This window comes from Erpetoichthys calabaricus, chromosome 7 (genome assembly GCF_900747795.2).
Source record: "Erpetoichthys calabaricus chromosome 7, fErpCal1.3, whole genome shotgun sequence".
Taxonomy (NCBI): Eukaryota; Metazoa; Chordata; class Cladistia; order Polypteriformes; family Polypteridae; genus Erpetoichthys; species Erpetoichthys calabaricus.
The window spans coordinates 3,654,744-3,671,319 of NC_041400.2; the positions used below are offsets into that span (position 1 = coordinate 3,654,744).

Genomic DNA, 16,576 nt, shown 5'->3' on the forward strand with positions numbered 1-16,576 from the left:
GGGTCATCGCTGGTATCTCATTTTAAGGTTCATCACTGACATCTTATGCATTGAGGTCATTACAGAAGTCTTATTTCTAGGGTCATCACCATCCTCTCATTCCTGTTGTCACCACTGATGCGTCATTCATAGGGGTCTACTGCAATATCACATTCCTGAGATCTTTGTGGTCATCTCATTCCCTAGGTTATTGCCATCATCTAATTTCTAGGGTCATCTCCCTTATCTCCTCTCTAATGTAATCACTCATGCCACATTCCTAAGGTCATGATCATCTACTTATTAGGGCTATCGGTTTTTGTCTGCTGTATCTATTATATCGTGCCTTTCACGTCTGGTCAGTTTTATATATAGCCTTTCAATCCAACTATTTTAGGAATATAGGAGAAGCACCAATCTAACATAACGAGCGTTTTCTAGCCACTATGTCTATTATATAGTGACTTTCACATTATTCACATTTGTATGCATTACGTGTCACCTTTTATTTATAATACAGCTCCTTTCATATCCATCTCATATAGCAACTTTCATATTTATTTATTTCATATGGTGCCTTTCATATCTATCTTACAGCTCAATTCATATCTATCTTTCAGATTACCACTCACACCTGTTACACAGCTCCTATTATTTATATTTAATACTTCCTATCACAACTATTATACAGCTCATTTTATATATTTTGTAAAGTCCATTTCATCCATCCATCCATTATCCAACCCGCTATATCCTAACACAGGGTCACGGGGGTCTGCTGGAGACAATCCCAGCCAACACAGGAGCAAATCCCCAGCCCACCACAGAGTTAAATTTCATTTCACCTTTATTATTTAGCTCCTTTTACACCTATCCATGTTATATAGTGCCTTGCACAGCTATCCATCTCAGAGTACATTTCATATTTATCTTATATAATGCCTTTCATATTTATTATATATCACATTTAACATGTATCTTATGCAGTGTCCTGTACATCTATAATATAGCTCATTAAATATATCTTATATAGTTAATTTCTTAGCTACCTTATCAGTCTTAAAGCTCATTTGATCTATTCTGCATAATGACTTTCACATCTATTATGCAGTTCCTTTTATATATCTTATCTAGTGCCTTGCACCTCTATTATCTAGCTCCTTTAATATCTAACTATCTTGTATAGTAACTTGCATAGATATCTATCATAGAACTCTTCATATATCCTATATAGTGTCTTTCTTATGTATGATATAGCTCCTTTCATATCCACCTCTTAAACACAGTACATGTCATTGTTATCTATAAGAGAGACGGATATGAAAGAAGCTACATAATAGATATCAAATAAAAGATTAGCACATGAAATGAAAGGTCCTGTATTAGAGTAAGAAAAAATATGCAAGAAAAATGTCCAAAATATAAATTACTAAAAGAAACCCATCAACAAACCGCATACTGTATTTTCGCAGATATGCAGACCTTGTAGTGAGAGTCATTCTAGGACAGGACTAAACAATAAGGAGACAAACACACAAAGACCCCACAGATTATTTTGCATTGAGAAGTGTGGTGCAGGGAGGCCCGATGACACAGTGGTTAGTGCTGTCGTTTTCTGTGTGGAGTTTGCATTGACCCTCGTTTCCCACCAATCGCCCACTGACATTGGATTAAGCGGGCTCGACAAAGCATCCATGTTGTACCACCAATTCAGCGGAGCGCTGCACCGAACATCACGTGCGTTTATTTCACTCGTCACTCAGAAAACTGGCAGAACAAACATGAAGTGTACTGCACGGAGGAGATCAGGAACTTTAATACTGCCTTCTCAGACTCCTTTTTTAAGAGTATTGTCATCCAAGATGGATACGTGGCTTTTTTTGTGCTTATACACAATAAAGAAAGGAATACATCTTGTGTTTCGCCGATACTAAAAGACTGTGACAGGCCATAGCAATTAAACTGCTTCAATCTCTGCAAGAGAAGACGATGTGGGGACCTCATCGCGCTCTGCGCAATTCTTAAAGGTGTCGAGAAAGTTCAGCCACAGAAGTCAATCATGTGCGTAAACTTGAATCTTGTGAATGAGGACATCTAGTGGAGGAAAGGGAGAAGTGCATTCACCATTGAATTCAGGCAACCTGTCTTTAAACACATGGAATCGGAGACAAAAGACCAACCAAGTGACCTCAACGGACTGAATGGTCTCCTCTCGTTTCTTAAACTTTTCATGTTCTTTGTTCTTACTTGTATGTGCATTTACAGTAATACGATCAATAAGCGGTTTACACTGTCACAGCCACGAGGACGGCAGTTACATATAGACAGAGTCATCTGCGATAAAGTATTAACTGTCATAACTCCTCATCAGATCGGGGACGGGCGGAGTGCAGTGTCGGCCCTAGTGGATAATGTTGACAGCTCAGTCCCCACCACTAATAAGGATTTATTCAGCAAGAATATGCAAACGTGGAAATGTTCCCTCAGCGATCAGTAAAGCTCTGTGTAGCTATCGTGCCTTTCATCTATTATATAGCTCCTTTCATATCAATCTTATAGAACCTCTCATCTATCTATCTATCTATCTATCTATCTATCTATCTATCTATCTATCTATCTATCTATCTATCTATCTATCTATCTCACTGCTTCTCACAGTTTCCTACCGGATTTTTGTGCTTGTGTCTTTAAAGATGCTCTCAGCAGAACTGAAATGGTTAATGCTGCAGTTCAAAAATGTGGCCCATCGGAAGATACGCCGAGATTAAAGCGCCGTGTCGATGGTGTGTGCTTTAATTCGACCCGAGAATTAATTTCTCCAGGCCTTTATAAGAAGATTATTCTCTTTAATCCATGACAGACGCTTTCTTTGACTATTTTTCTCTTGTGTTGTTGTTTTGATCACAGAGGCACACCTGCCTGGTTTGGACCCACCTGCTCAAAGCCTTCCTAAACTGTTCAAGTCAATGGGGGCTACGGCTCACGTTAAGCCCTCCGCTCACACGTCACTCCATCCAGCACTTCCTTAAATAAAAATGTATGCTCTGACCTGTCTGTTTTCACGTAACCTGCACTTATCACCATATGAAAGGAAGTGGGGGTCACCCAGCTGAGGGGGCAAACATTACTGCAAGTTGCTGTACTTGTTCCTGCTGTATGCCATTTGATATGGGATTTATAAAAGCATCTGTTGGAAGGACAAATGAAATACATTTTATTACTAAAATTATTGTGGTGTGTGCGTCATCTGTTGGAATGATGCAATGCATTTTACTACTACAGATGTTTGTGATGCACCATCTGTTGGAATCCCTGTGCAGGATTTATTCCTGCCTTGTGCCCTAAGCTAGCTGAGATAGGCTCCAGCACCCCCATGACCCTGATCTGGATTAAGCAGGTCAGAGAATGACATGACATCTGTTAGAATGAAACATGCAATGCATTTTATTACTACAAATATTTGTGATGTGCCATCTGTTGGAATGAAAAACGCAATTCATAGTATTGCTACAAATGTTTGTGATGTGCCTTGTGATGCACCATCTGGAATGAGAAATGTAATGAACTTTATTACTACAAATGTTTGTGACACACCATCTGTTGGAACGAATAATTGCATTGCATTACTACAAATGTTTGTGATGCACCATCTGTTGGAATGAAAAATGTAATGAATTTGTTTACTAGAAATATTTATGATGTTCCATCTGTTGGAATGAAAAATGAAATGCATTATATTAGTACAAATGTTGCGATGTACTTATGCATCTGTTGAAACAATAATAATAATACATTTACAGTATCTCACAAAGTGAGTACACCCCTCCCATTTTTGTAAATATTTTATTATATCTTTTCATGGGACAACATTGAAGATATGACACTTTGATCCAATGTAAAGTAGTCCGTGTACAGCTTGTATAATGATGTAAATTTGCTGTCCCCTCAAAATAACTCAACACACAGCCATTAATGTCTAAACCGCTGGCAACAAAAGTGAGTACACCCCTAAGTGACAAATGTCCAAATTGTGCCCAAAGTGTCGATATTTTGGGTGGCCACCATTATTTTCCAGCACTGCCTTAACTTTCTTGGGCATGGAGTTCACACGAGCTTCACAGGTTGCCACTGAAATCTTCTTCCACTCCTCCATGACGGAGCTGGTGGATGTTAGAGACTTTCCGTTTGAGGATGCCCCACAGATGCTCAATAGGGTTTAGGTCTGGAGACAAGCTTGGCCAGTCCAGCACCTTTACCCTCAGTTTCTTTAGCAAGGCAGTGGTGGTCTTAGAGGTGTGTTTGGGCTCGTTATCATGTTCAGTTTTGGAAGGGACGGCATCATGCTCTGCTTCAGTATGTCACAGTACATGTTGGCATTCATGGTGCCCTCAATGAACTGTAGCTCCCCAGTGCACTCATGCAGCCCCAAACCATGACACTCCCACCACCATGCTTGACTGTAGGCAAGACACACTTGTCTTTGTACTCCTCACCTGGTTGCCACCACACACGCTTGACACCATCTGAACCAAATAAGTTGATCTTGGTCTCAAAAGACCACAGCACATGGTTCCAGTAATCCATGTCCTTAGTCTGCTTGTCTTCAGCAAACTGTTTGCGGGCTTTCTTGTGCATCATCTTTAGAAGAGGCTTCCTTCTGGGACGACAGCCATGCAGACCAATTTGATGCAGTGTGCGGCGGGCGTATGGTCTGAGCACTGACAGGCTGACCTCTGCAGCAATGCTGGCAGCACTCATACGTCTATTTTCAAAAGACCACCTCTGGATAGGACGCTAAGCATGTGTACTCAACTTCTGTGGTCGACATGGCGAGGCATGTCCTGAGTGGCACCTGTCCTGTTAAACCGCTGTATGGTCTCAGCTGCCGTGCTGCAGCTCATTTTCAGGGTGTTGGCAATCTTCTTATAGCCGAGGCCATCTTTATGTAGAGCAACAATTCTTGTTTTCAGATCCTCAGAGAGTTCTTTGCCATGAGGTGCCATGTTGAACTTCCAGTGACCGGTATGAGAGAGTGTGAGAGCGAGAACACCAAATTTAACACACCTGAGACCTTGTAACACGAACGAGTCACATGACACCGGTCAGGGAGAAGGGCTAATTGGGCACAATTTGGACATTTGTCACTTAGGGGTGTACTCACTTTTGTTGCCAGCGGTTTAGACATTAATGGCTGTGTGTGGAGTTATTTTGAGGGGACAGCAAATTTACACAAGCTGTACACGGACTACTTGACATTGTAGCGAAGTGTCATCTTCAGTGTTGTCCCATGAAAAGATAGAATAAAATATTTACAAAAATGTGAGGGGTGTACTCACTTTTGTGAGATACTGTATATAGTGCCTTTCCCATGATCAATGCACATAAAACAAACAGATACAAATAGTACCACTACACTACTACTACTACTATACTACATACAGTGGGTATAGAAAAGAATCCCCCTCTTTGAAATATTCCCATTTTTTTTTTGCTTTACAGCCTTTACAGAATGTGAATTTCCCCTTGGGATTAATAAAGTATCTATCTATCTATCTATCTATCTATCTATCTATCTATCTATCTATCTATCTATCTATCTATCTATCTATCTATCTATCTATCTATCTATCATATAGTGCCTTCCACTCTATCTATCTATCTATCTATCTATCTATCTATCTATCTATCTATCTATCTATCTATCTATCTATCTATCTATCTATCTAAAATGAAAAGAAAAAAAACTAATATTTCTTCCCAGCTTTACTTACTCAATGCAACCTCTAACATCCAAGTGAAAGATATCACAGCTACAGTTCAAAACAAGACCTACTGAGATTAATAAAGGACCCCCCCCCCCCCCATGTTAATGTCATTTTGTTGACCCACCTTTTGCTTTAATGACAGCCTTGAGTCTGTTGGGAATCTTCTCTATCAGCTTTGCACACCTATATTTAGTAATATTTGCCCCCCACTCCTCTTTACAGAACTGTTCAAGTTCGGTCACATTGGATGGTGAGCGTTGGTGGTCTGCTATCTTCAAATCTTTCCACAGAGAACCCCCTCCCACAACAGGATGCTGCCACCTCCATGCTTTACTGTAGGTATGGTGTGTTGTAGATGGTGAGCTGCATTGGTGTACCGTTTGGTATTGAGGCCAAATAGTTTGATTTTGGTCTCATCAGACCATAAGACCTTTTTCCGCTTGGCATCAGAATCTTCAAGGCCTTTATGTGGCCTTTCTTGAGAAGTGCGATCCTTCCGAACAAGCCACAATTGTGGAGCGCTTGTGAAATTGTTGTCACATGCACACAATTAATGACCACTTTTTGCCATCAAATCCTGTAACTCCTTTAAAGTGTCCATTGGGCTCTCGGTAGCCTCTCTTACCAGTTTGCTCCTTGCTCTTCCATCCAGTTTGGAGGGTCCTAGTCGTACTAAACACTTCTTTATGATGGACTTTACTGAGCTCCTTGGGGTTGATAAAGCCTTTGAGATTTTTTTGGTCTCCATCTCCTGCCTTATGTCCGTCCACAACTCTATCCCTGAGATCTTTTCAAAGTGGCTTGCCACCCATAGTCAGTTGTGTGCTGTCAGTGGCACTGCCAAGGAAGGGAATGAATGGACCAGGAACAGCTTCACTAATCACACTCATTACAATTGATCACAGCCAGTAACCATGGTCTGCAATGGAAATGGTGGGCACTTACACCTGATTGAGTCTGGGAGGGGAGTCCTTTACTAATCTCAGTATTTCTTGTTGTTGATTTTTTAAAATTCTGCTGAACTGTAGCTGTTCTCCCCGTGTCTGCGTGTGTTTCCTCCGGGCGCTCCGGTTTCCTCCCACAGTAAAAAGCGCAGTGCGCAGGGTAGTGCTGCTGCTTTGCAGTAAGGAGACTGTGGAAGATTGTGGGTTCGCTTCCCGGTTCCTCCCTGTGTGGATAGCACTTTGAGTACTGAGAAAAGCGCTATATAAATGTAATGAATTATTATTATTTATTATAAAAAGACATGCAATTTAGGTGGATTGGCGATTCTAAATTGGCCCTAGTGTGTGCTTGGTGTGTGGGTGTGTTTGTGTGTCCTGTGGTGGGTTGGCACCCTGCCCGGGATTGGTTCCTGCCTTGTGCCCTGTGTTGGCTGGGATTGGCTCCAGCAGAACCCCGTGACCCTGTGTTCGGATTCAGCGGGTTGGAAAATGGATGGATGGATGGATGAACTATAGCTGTGACATCTTTCACTTGGATGTTAGAGACTGCATTGAGAAAAAATATTAGTTTGTGTGCTTACATTTAAGGCTGTAAAGCAAAAAAAAATGGGAATATTTCGAGGGGGGGGATTCTTTTCTATACCCACTGTACATTGCAAAACACATTCCAACAGATGGTATACTGCAAACATTAGTGCTGAATATGCTGAGGTCTATGATGATTGCTTAGACAGGTACCACAGCTAGTGGCTTATAGACCTATACACATGTAAACACATGCAGGTTTGGTGGATAACTGGTGTACCCTGTGAGGGTCCAGCACCCCCTCCAATGTTGATTCCTCTACCCAGTGCTGCCTAGATAGGCTACATCACCCAGTGCAATATATCAGGTTTGGAAATCATTTTAGAGTCAGTCCTATCTAAACTGGGCAAATGGTGGGATCCAAACCTGGCTCTTGTGAACTTGGGGTTCCTCAGCACAATTCAATTTCAGAATTGACTCAAAATACCCACACTGGGAACTGTCAAAACGCAGCTAGAAATGAAAAAAGGTGAACAGAGAATCTTTATCAATAAAAAGATTTGCTTTCCAAAAAATGCTCTGAAAACAGTGAGGCTCAGAGGAGCACAAAAGGCAAAATGAGCCGAATAAAACATTCAATGTCCCAATACACAGATCCAAAGAATGGTCCAAAGTAAAGTGAAAAAGGTCAAAATCCAAAACGTTCACAAGGAGCACATTCAGTGAACCGCTGTGGACTGAGGGTCTTCATCATCCTTTATAACACTGAGGGGCAGTCCCTTGACTGTCATGTATAGGTAGCTGCAGCTTTTGGTGGGGGGGGGGGGGTCACCCGTAAAACACACGATAAGTAGAAAAATAAACTTTAGCATAAAGATGAACAACAATGTTAACATAAACAAATTAAAAAAGCAGAGATGTGAACCCCAAGCTGGGGGTGGGGTGGGGGTTTGACTAAGGCTGAAACAGAACACCCACCCTGAGCCAATTTAGATATCCCTGTCACCTTAAGACTCAGATGGGTTTGATGACATTTATGAGTGGGGGGGGGGGGACTGGAAGTGTAGGAGAAAGCAGCCACACAGACAAAAGGAGAACATGCAGACTCCACCAGATGGCAAACTCAACCCCATGAATTCATGAATTCTAAGCACTGTGACACCCCCCCTCCACCCCCCCTCACTATTACAGGAGTTCAGTGTTGGCGGATTTTCTTTCAGTCACTTCAGCTTGACCATCTGTACTGGACGTGTGCCAACTGTACTTACAACTTCTGCCAAAATCGTTGTAATGTCAGACATACCAGCGCACAGGCACATTCATACACAAGCTTTGTTCTCACACAGCTGTGGGTCTTATTATTAAGTCATGATAAAGAAATCACAGCAATCTGAAGAAACTAAAAACAGAAAAAAATAAAAACATTGGTGGCCCTCCCACACCACGGACCATCTGTGCTGATGCCAATGTTTCTTACGTTTGTAAAAATGATGTGCTTCATGCAGAAATAAAGGAGCTGTGAGGACTACCTGGCTGGAAACAGGTGGCAGCGTGCAGCCACTAGCAGGGAATGCTGGGCCAGTAAGCTCATTTATAAGAGTGGGCTTTTTAAAGACTGGCAGGAGGTCCACGAAGGATATAAGAAACTCTGGGGGTGCAGTGGCACCAAAGGGCCCCAGAGGGTGTTGAAGGCCGGTGCCACCGGGAACATCATGGTGCTACCTGACACCAGGAGATGTGGCCAGAAATGACCCTGGAGGTCTGACTATGTGTCTGATATTGTGCTGTCCTCTAAGTATCTATCTAATAGACAGCATTTACTGAATTTCCTATGTTTCTAATATAAACATATCTAAAACACTTTTCATATTGATCTGTCTGTCAATCTACTTGTGCTATTGTCCCATGAATGGAGTAAGTGAAGTTCATACTTGCACATAATAATCTATCTATCTATCTATCTATCTATCTATCTATCTATCTATCTATCTATCTATCTATCTATCTATCTATCTATCTATCTATCTATCTATGTTATATAGTGCCTTTCTTATCTATCTATCTATCTATTATATAGTGCTTTTCATATCTATCTATCTATCTATCTATCTATCTATCTATCTATCTATCTATCTATCTATCTATCTATCTATCTATCTATCTATCTATCTATGTTATATAGTGCCTTTCTTATCTATCTATCTATCTATTATATAGTGCTTTTCATATCTATCTATCTATCTATCTATCTATCTATCTATCTATCTATCTATCTATCTATCTATCTATCTATCTATCTATCTATCATGGGGGTCTGCTGGAGCCAATCCCAGCTAACACAGGGCACAAGGCAGGAAACAAACCCTGGGCAGGGCGCGCGCACACACACACACACACACACACACACCAAGCACACACTAGGGACAATTTAGGATCGCCAATGCACCTAAACTGCATGTCTTTAGACTGTGGGAGGAAACCGGAGCACCCGGAGGAAACCCACGCAGACATGGGGAGAACATGCAAACTCCATGCAGGGCGGACCCAGGAAGTGAACCCGGGTCTCCTAACTGCGAGGCAGCAGAGCTACCCACTGCGCCACCGTGCTGCCCTATATATATCCATACATTTTCCAACCTACTGAATCCGAACACAGGGTCACGGGGGTCTGCTGGAGCCAATGCCAGCCAACACAGGGCACAAGGCAGGAACCAATCCCGGGTAGGGTGCCAACCAACCGCAGGCCCTATATATATACAGTATATATTTATATATACACACTAGGGGGTTTGCCCCCTGCTCACCAAAACCCCCTGACCTGTGCTATGCACCACTCACTTCGCGTCTCTGACACTCATGTTGTGAAGTGGGGGGCTGAAAGCACCCCAAGGAGATGCGGTCGCTCCTCCGAAACCCACTCTTAAACGGTGATACAATGGGATACAAATACAGTTTTGTTTTTTTACCTCCTCTTTGCTCGATGAGCTGTTGGCTGCTGCTGCCATGCCGTGTCATCTTCATCTCATGCAGCGCTTTGAACATTTAAAAGCCTGTACAGCAGCTGTCCTACTCTTTGTCTTTTATTTCCGGCCCTGGGTGTGGTTAAATCTCTTGGCACAAAGTCTCGTCTCGCTGGATGTTAGTTCTTGATATTTTTTAGTTTATAACTTACAAATGGAATTAGAATCTGAAAATATAACAACATCACATTAATGTTTGATAAATTCTGAAAAGAATGATACCAAACATATATACAGTATGTAGGTTTTACAATAAGCCCAATTTAAAGCATGACAAAAAACATCACATAAAATCATTGTACTTTTAGGCTTAGGATTTATATATATAGAGTAGATATATATAGATATATATATAAAATACATAGTGTGCCTTTCATATGCATCTAATATAGTGCCTTTCACTCACTCAGTATCTGCCTTTGACATCATCTCTCTTCCTCCCTCCTCCATTCTTACATTCCACACATTCCCTCGTGTTTCACTTGACCGCGATGTCCGCCTCGTCTGTCCAGCTGTGAGGCTCAGAACACTTTCTGGGACAATCCAGTATGTTTTTTTTTCTCACAATAAATCCAAAACTGTGAATAATTCAGGACACCCTACATTCCACAAAGAAGGAAAGGCCAATTCATGCTAAATTCTCTATATTATTATTTTATTTCACGGACGTCTCCATTCAATTGTGGAATACATACGAGTGATTTCTCTGAACTTTCCGACTGTCCCATGCAGTGTGCTGCAGTAACCCTGACGTCACTGGAGGACTGCTGGGTCTCACCAATGGGTGTTTTGAAGTGCTGAGCTTTAATGGATCGCAAGCTCAGTTAAAATAAACAAAACAGAAGAAAGTAAACTTTTTTTTTCATAAAGATTCTTCTTCCCAGAAGCTGAGTTGAAGACGTCCCTGTGAATGCGCAGACCTATTAACCTTCGGTTTGACTTGGTTCATACCCTAAAATGCATTCATTTCCAGTGTTTGAGAAACATAAAGAATTGGGTTGGTGAGCTCAGCAGGAGGACCCTGCACTCCAGCCTGGGTCTGCGGCCTCCTACCAGGATGAAGCTTCCCTGGAAAAAGAAAGAAAGATCCCAGGCTACTGAAATTAAAAAATAAAACAATTCCCAGTGTGGCCTGAGAATTCACTTTTGATGGTGGACAGAAGTAAAAGGGAAAGAGCCGGACAGGAAAAGGCCCTGCTTTATAAGCTAACAGACAACGCGTCTACATGAACACACGTACACAATCGGGTTAAGGTGAATCCTGGTTTCTTAATAATCTGCGTTTATGCAGGCAAGTAATCACTCCGACATTATTAAATTGCACAAATAAAAGAGTTAAATGTTATAATCTGTCACCATGGTTGTAAAAAACAGCAGGATGTCTGGGATCACTTTCATGTTCCTGTTTAGTTACCTTGACGCTTTATTTTCAGGATTTCCTCTTTTCCGCTCGGCTGTGTGACTGAGCCCTATAAAGGAGCGGCCTACCAGTTCGTGTGCTTCTTGAATAATGATAATAATGCAGTAAGCAATGCATTGGGTTACTCATTCATTACTTGACGCAATGCACGTCACTTTTAACGGGTTACCCTACCGCTCTCAAATCTGTGATGCCGAGTTTAACACGGGACATTCAGCTTGTAGTGGTCCGATGCCGCTAAGATTCACACCGTCGATAGGACGGAGATTAATTAATTTTTTCGGTGGGGATTCCAGGAACGCACCCTGCATTGGCCGGACCCGCACACACTCACAGGCACAGATACAAAACCAACAAATGAGTACCGTATCTATTCACATATAAGTCAGGTTTTGAATACCGAAAAATCGATCCTAAAATCAGACCTCTACTTATACGCCCGTTCAAAAATCCGACACTTAAATTTTTTTTTTACATTTTCGTGCCTCCTCCAATCTCACATCAGTTTCTCAGACACGTTTTGTTGCAGCAGCGCAGTTACTAATTTCTTTTGCCACTTCGACAACTTTTAATTTAAAACCAGCTTCATATTTCCTTCTGATCGAACGCTCTATCGTAGATAAAGGATGCTCTTACGAAAAAGGTGTATGAGGGTGTGAGATACAAAAAACACACAAATCAGTGAAAACGTCGCTTCAGAATAGTTCGGGTATTACCGTGTGGTCACGTAGGCGCAATACATAGAAAGTAAAAAAAGGCAGTGCGCCCCGTGGTTCCTCTCTCAGGTGGCCGTTAGCATATTATAATCTCTTGGACCAATAGCGCGAGTTTTCCGCATTCAACTTATATGACCAACATTATAAAATACTGAAAATTATACGATAAAATCAAGTCCCGACTTATACGCCAGAGAACTTAAACCCGAGTATATACGGTAACTAATATATCCATCCATCCATCCATTTTCCAACCCGCTGAATCCGAACACAGGGTCACGGGGGTCTGCTGGAGCCAATCCCAGCCAACACAGGGCACAAGGCAGGGAACCAATCCCGGGCAGGGTGCCAACCCACCGCAGGACACACACAAACACCAAGCACACACTAGGGCCAATTGAGAATCGCCAATCCACCTGACCTGCATGTCTTTGGACTGTGGGAGGAAACCGGAGCGCCCGGAGGAAACCCACGCAGACACGGGGAGAACATGCAAACTCCACGCAGGGAGGACCCGGGAAGTGAACCCGGGTCCCCAGATCTCCCAACTGCGAGGCAGCAGCGCTACCCACTGTGCCACCGTGCTGCCGGTAACTAATATATTGAATGGCAAATCCAATACAAACAAACAACAATCAGACAAACCTCCCCTTTCCCATACGGCAATACAATTTTAATACAACGATGGGCCACGACAATAAACACTCACAACAACGTCCTTCTACAGTCCAATGCAGCAAAAGCGGACGAAATGGTTTGGTGTGAAGATGACAATCCCGGGAACATCTTCCGTAATAAATTAATGAAACAGTCCGACCGGTAGTCCTGAGCGGCGAGGGGTGAGACTTGCAGGAGTGCTCCTTCTGAAGACACATGACGACTAATCCACCATTATACACACGACAGGCAGGCACGAGACAGCAGTGTTGTGCATGTTCTAGTTTGTTACTTCAAAACAGCACGTTCACTAAACAAGCTCATTTTGCCAAGAACGGTGAACTTAACGTAACGTATTTGCAAGTGAAGAACGTGAACGTGAGCGAGTTCAGTTTTAGGTGGCATTCTGAATCTGGTTTAGGTTCCAATTGAACGTTTTGCCTTTTGTAGGGGTGGAGCCGAATCCAAATACGGTATTCAGATAAGCACAATAGTGGATTTTTATAAATAATAGGGGGCTTCGCCCCCTGCTTGCTTCACTCGCTAATCCCCCCGCCTGCGCTACGCGCCAGCAACTTTGCAGCTCTACCGCTCGCGTATGTGGATTTCACTTTCACCAAACAAAACTTTTAATTCTCACGGATTCGCCTCTTCATTGGGAAGAAACGCTACTTTTCCTTGATGGCAACACGAATTAGACGATCTATAAGTCTCCAACTTAAAGTTTGAAGTCAAACAATATCTACATACTTCTGTCATATCACCTATATCCATATATTCAATCTCTTTCGCTTTTACACTTTCATCAGTATCGCATTGAATTTTGATTCCGTGTTTGGAACTACATCACGACAGTGCAACGTATAACTGGCTGTGAGTGAATATCGTTTCTTTCTCTCTACACAAATTGTGTCTGACAATAGCATTCACACAAATGAGAGATGATTGAATCGTGTGATTGGTTATGTGGGCAGAACTTTTCAAAATAACTTTGTATAAGTTCTTGTCTCGTGGGGCATGAAATTTTCTCTCGCGGGATTTCGCTTTTACCAAACAACAAATCTTTTAATTCTCACAGATACGCCTCTTCATTGGGAAGAAACACTACTTTTCCCTGATGGCAACACGAATTAGACGATCTACAAGTCTCTGACTTAAAGTTTAAATCTGAACAATATATTCGATCTCTTTTCGCTGTTCCGTTATTTCACCGAGTAATAATTTCCATTTGTTTGCGCTAATGCAATCTTTACTATCCTTTTTTTGAGACTTTTGAATTTTTGTACTTCCATTTTCTCTAACCTGCTCTGCATGTGTATCGCGCCAACGTTTTTGAATTCTTTACGACATTCTGCTTTGTCATCTACTCTTTGTCTTTTATTTCCAGCCCCGGTGTGGTTAAATCTGTTGACACAAAGTCTTGTCTCGCGGGACTTGAAAGTGTCTCTCTGAGAAAATCACGTCTCGTATCCTTCCAAGATTTTTTTTTATAATAGAGAGATTTATTTCGTACAAATTTTTTGCCATTTATTTGTATTCGGAAAAAATAACGTCAAATCAAATAGGCCGTGTCTGTGTCTGCCTGCTTGTGCTTAAGCTGCACCCCTGACATGAGCACGCGGTGAAGCTCCGCTTTTAGGAAAATGCTGGACTTCGTGAGGCCACTTTATATTTTCCCCGTTGGACATGCAATATGTGACGCAAATTTTGACCAGCAGTGTAATAAGTTAGTTCACCTACATGATGGTTCCACGGTCGCCATTTGTGTCACACGGTTGGAAATAGATCAGTAATTTATATGGATACTTGCATTTATTTAATTCCTTTTTTGACTGGGAGGATATTAGCATATATGGTTATACATGTTTGTTGCAGGGTATAACTCAGTAAAGCATATTTAAATAAAAAAAGTCTTCATAATTATTGTTTTTACTCAAGAACACTGTAATAGTCTAATATAAGGCATGCAAAATTGACAGAAGTAAATTCATGGGTTATTTATTCTCACTCCTTAAAAAATACAAAATGAACCGAACATGAACGAGTTCAAAATTGAAATGGTGAACTATGAAGGTGAATGTATTCATTTGAATCGGTGTGAACTGAACTTTGAGCGAGTTCTTGTGAGGTGCGAACTTGCACGACACCGCGAGACAGTCCATTCCTCCTAATGGGAAACAATCCACAGGGCAACAATTGACTTTTCAGTAGACACGTTGGACGGGTTACACAATGACACAGCCCTCCATTGCTCCACTGGGCTCCTTTTTTCAACTTTCCCGCTGGCCGTTCTGGTCCCCCAGCAGCTCCTGCTCCCACTTCAGTCATCCAATGACGGTAATCTACTTTGGGGCTGCTGGGAAATGGATTTCTTCCCGCGGTAGCACTGCTACAAGCTCATCAGCACAAATTTAGTGATTTCTGAAATACTGAAACAGATCATTTCAGCCAGGAGAAGGAATAATATGATTGCCCAAACATTTGCCTCGGGAATATATTCGATCTCCTTTCGCTGTTCCGTTATTTCACCGAGTAATAATTTCCATTTGTTTGCGCTAATGCAATCTTTACTATCCTTTTTTTGAGACTTCTACCCATGGCAGCTGAAAGTGTGTTCACAGCTAACACATGTGCAGGCTGACAGAATACAACAGACATGCGCAGACTACAAAATTCTTAATAGCAACCCGGTTAAGGGTTTACATGGCCACATTATTGGGTTATTCGCAGAGGAAATTAACTGAGATGATCAGGCTTGTCAGAGGCCAATAACCTGATTTCTGTAACAGGAATAAGAGTGTGTTGTGATGGACAGCGGGGGACAGGCTGGTGTCCCAGTTATTATGAACCCCATCCCCTTACTTGGCATGGAAGTCGAGACAGTGGATGGGCAAAGGGAGACAGCCTCCCAAGAGCACATGCTCCCCTGACATGCCAGTATGCCCATTCATGGGACTGCCTCTCCCAGCCTGCCCCATGGAGTAGCCATGCTGGGTTCTCTGGGTGCCACCAGAGGGAGCTGCAAGGTAGGGCTGTTCCTGCTTTGCAAGGCTCCCACCAAACCTGAAGGTGCTTCATCTCTGTAATGCCCTGACACCGGAAGTACTGCTGGGTCAGGCGTAAAAGGGGTCACCTCCATTCATTTGGGTGGGTGAAGGACAGTGTCTGTGCCTGCTTGGAGGAGTGAAAGAACGAGTGACGGAAGGAAAAGATAAGGATTATATGGTGTTGTTCTGTGATTGATAAGTGAGACCTGTGGAGAGGTATTTGCTTTAAAAAAACTGAAGAACATCTGAACCCAGGACTGTCTGTCGGCAGTTCTGTCTGGCATTTGGCGCCCCCTATTGGCCACACTGATGAATAATGGGGTTACTGAAGCGCTTGTAAACACACACAGAGAGAGAGAGCAGGTGATGTCGGCCTCATTAAGAACAGCAAGAGCCACGGCTGCAATAAAGTGGCATCAAATGGTGCGTCCTTAAATTTGACATTATACGCTGCAGCACAACAGCATGTACTAAATACACAGCATATAGCGTCTTTCACATCT

At 42.3% G+C, this 16,576-nt stretch overlaps 1 protein-coding gene across 1 annotated transcript in view; it reads right to left on the reverse strand.

The window, feature by feature from the left end:
• pde5ab (phosphodiesterase 5A, cGMP-specific, b) overlaps positions 1-16,576 on the reverse strand; it is a 129,549-nt gene that overhangs the window by 93,104 nt on the left and 19,869 nt on the right. The gene's annotated exons all lie outside the window — the stretch shown is intronic.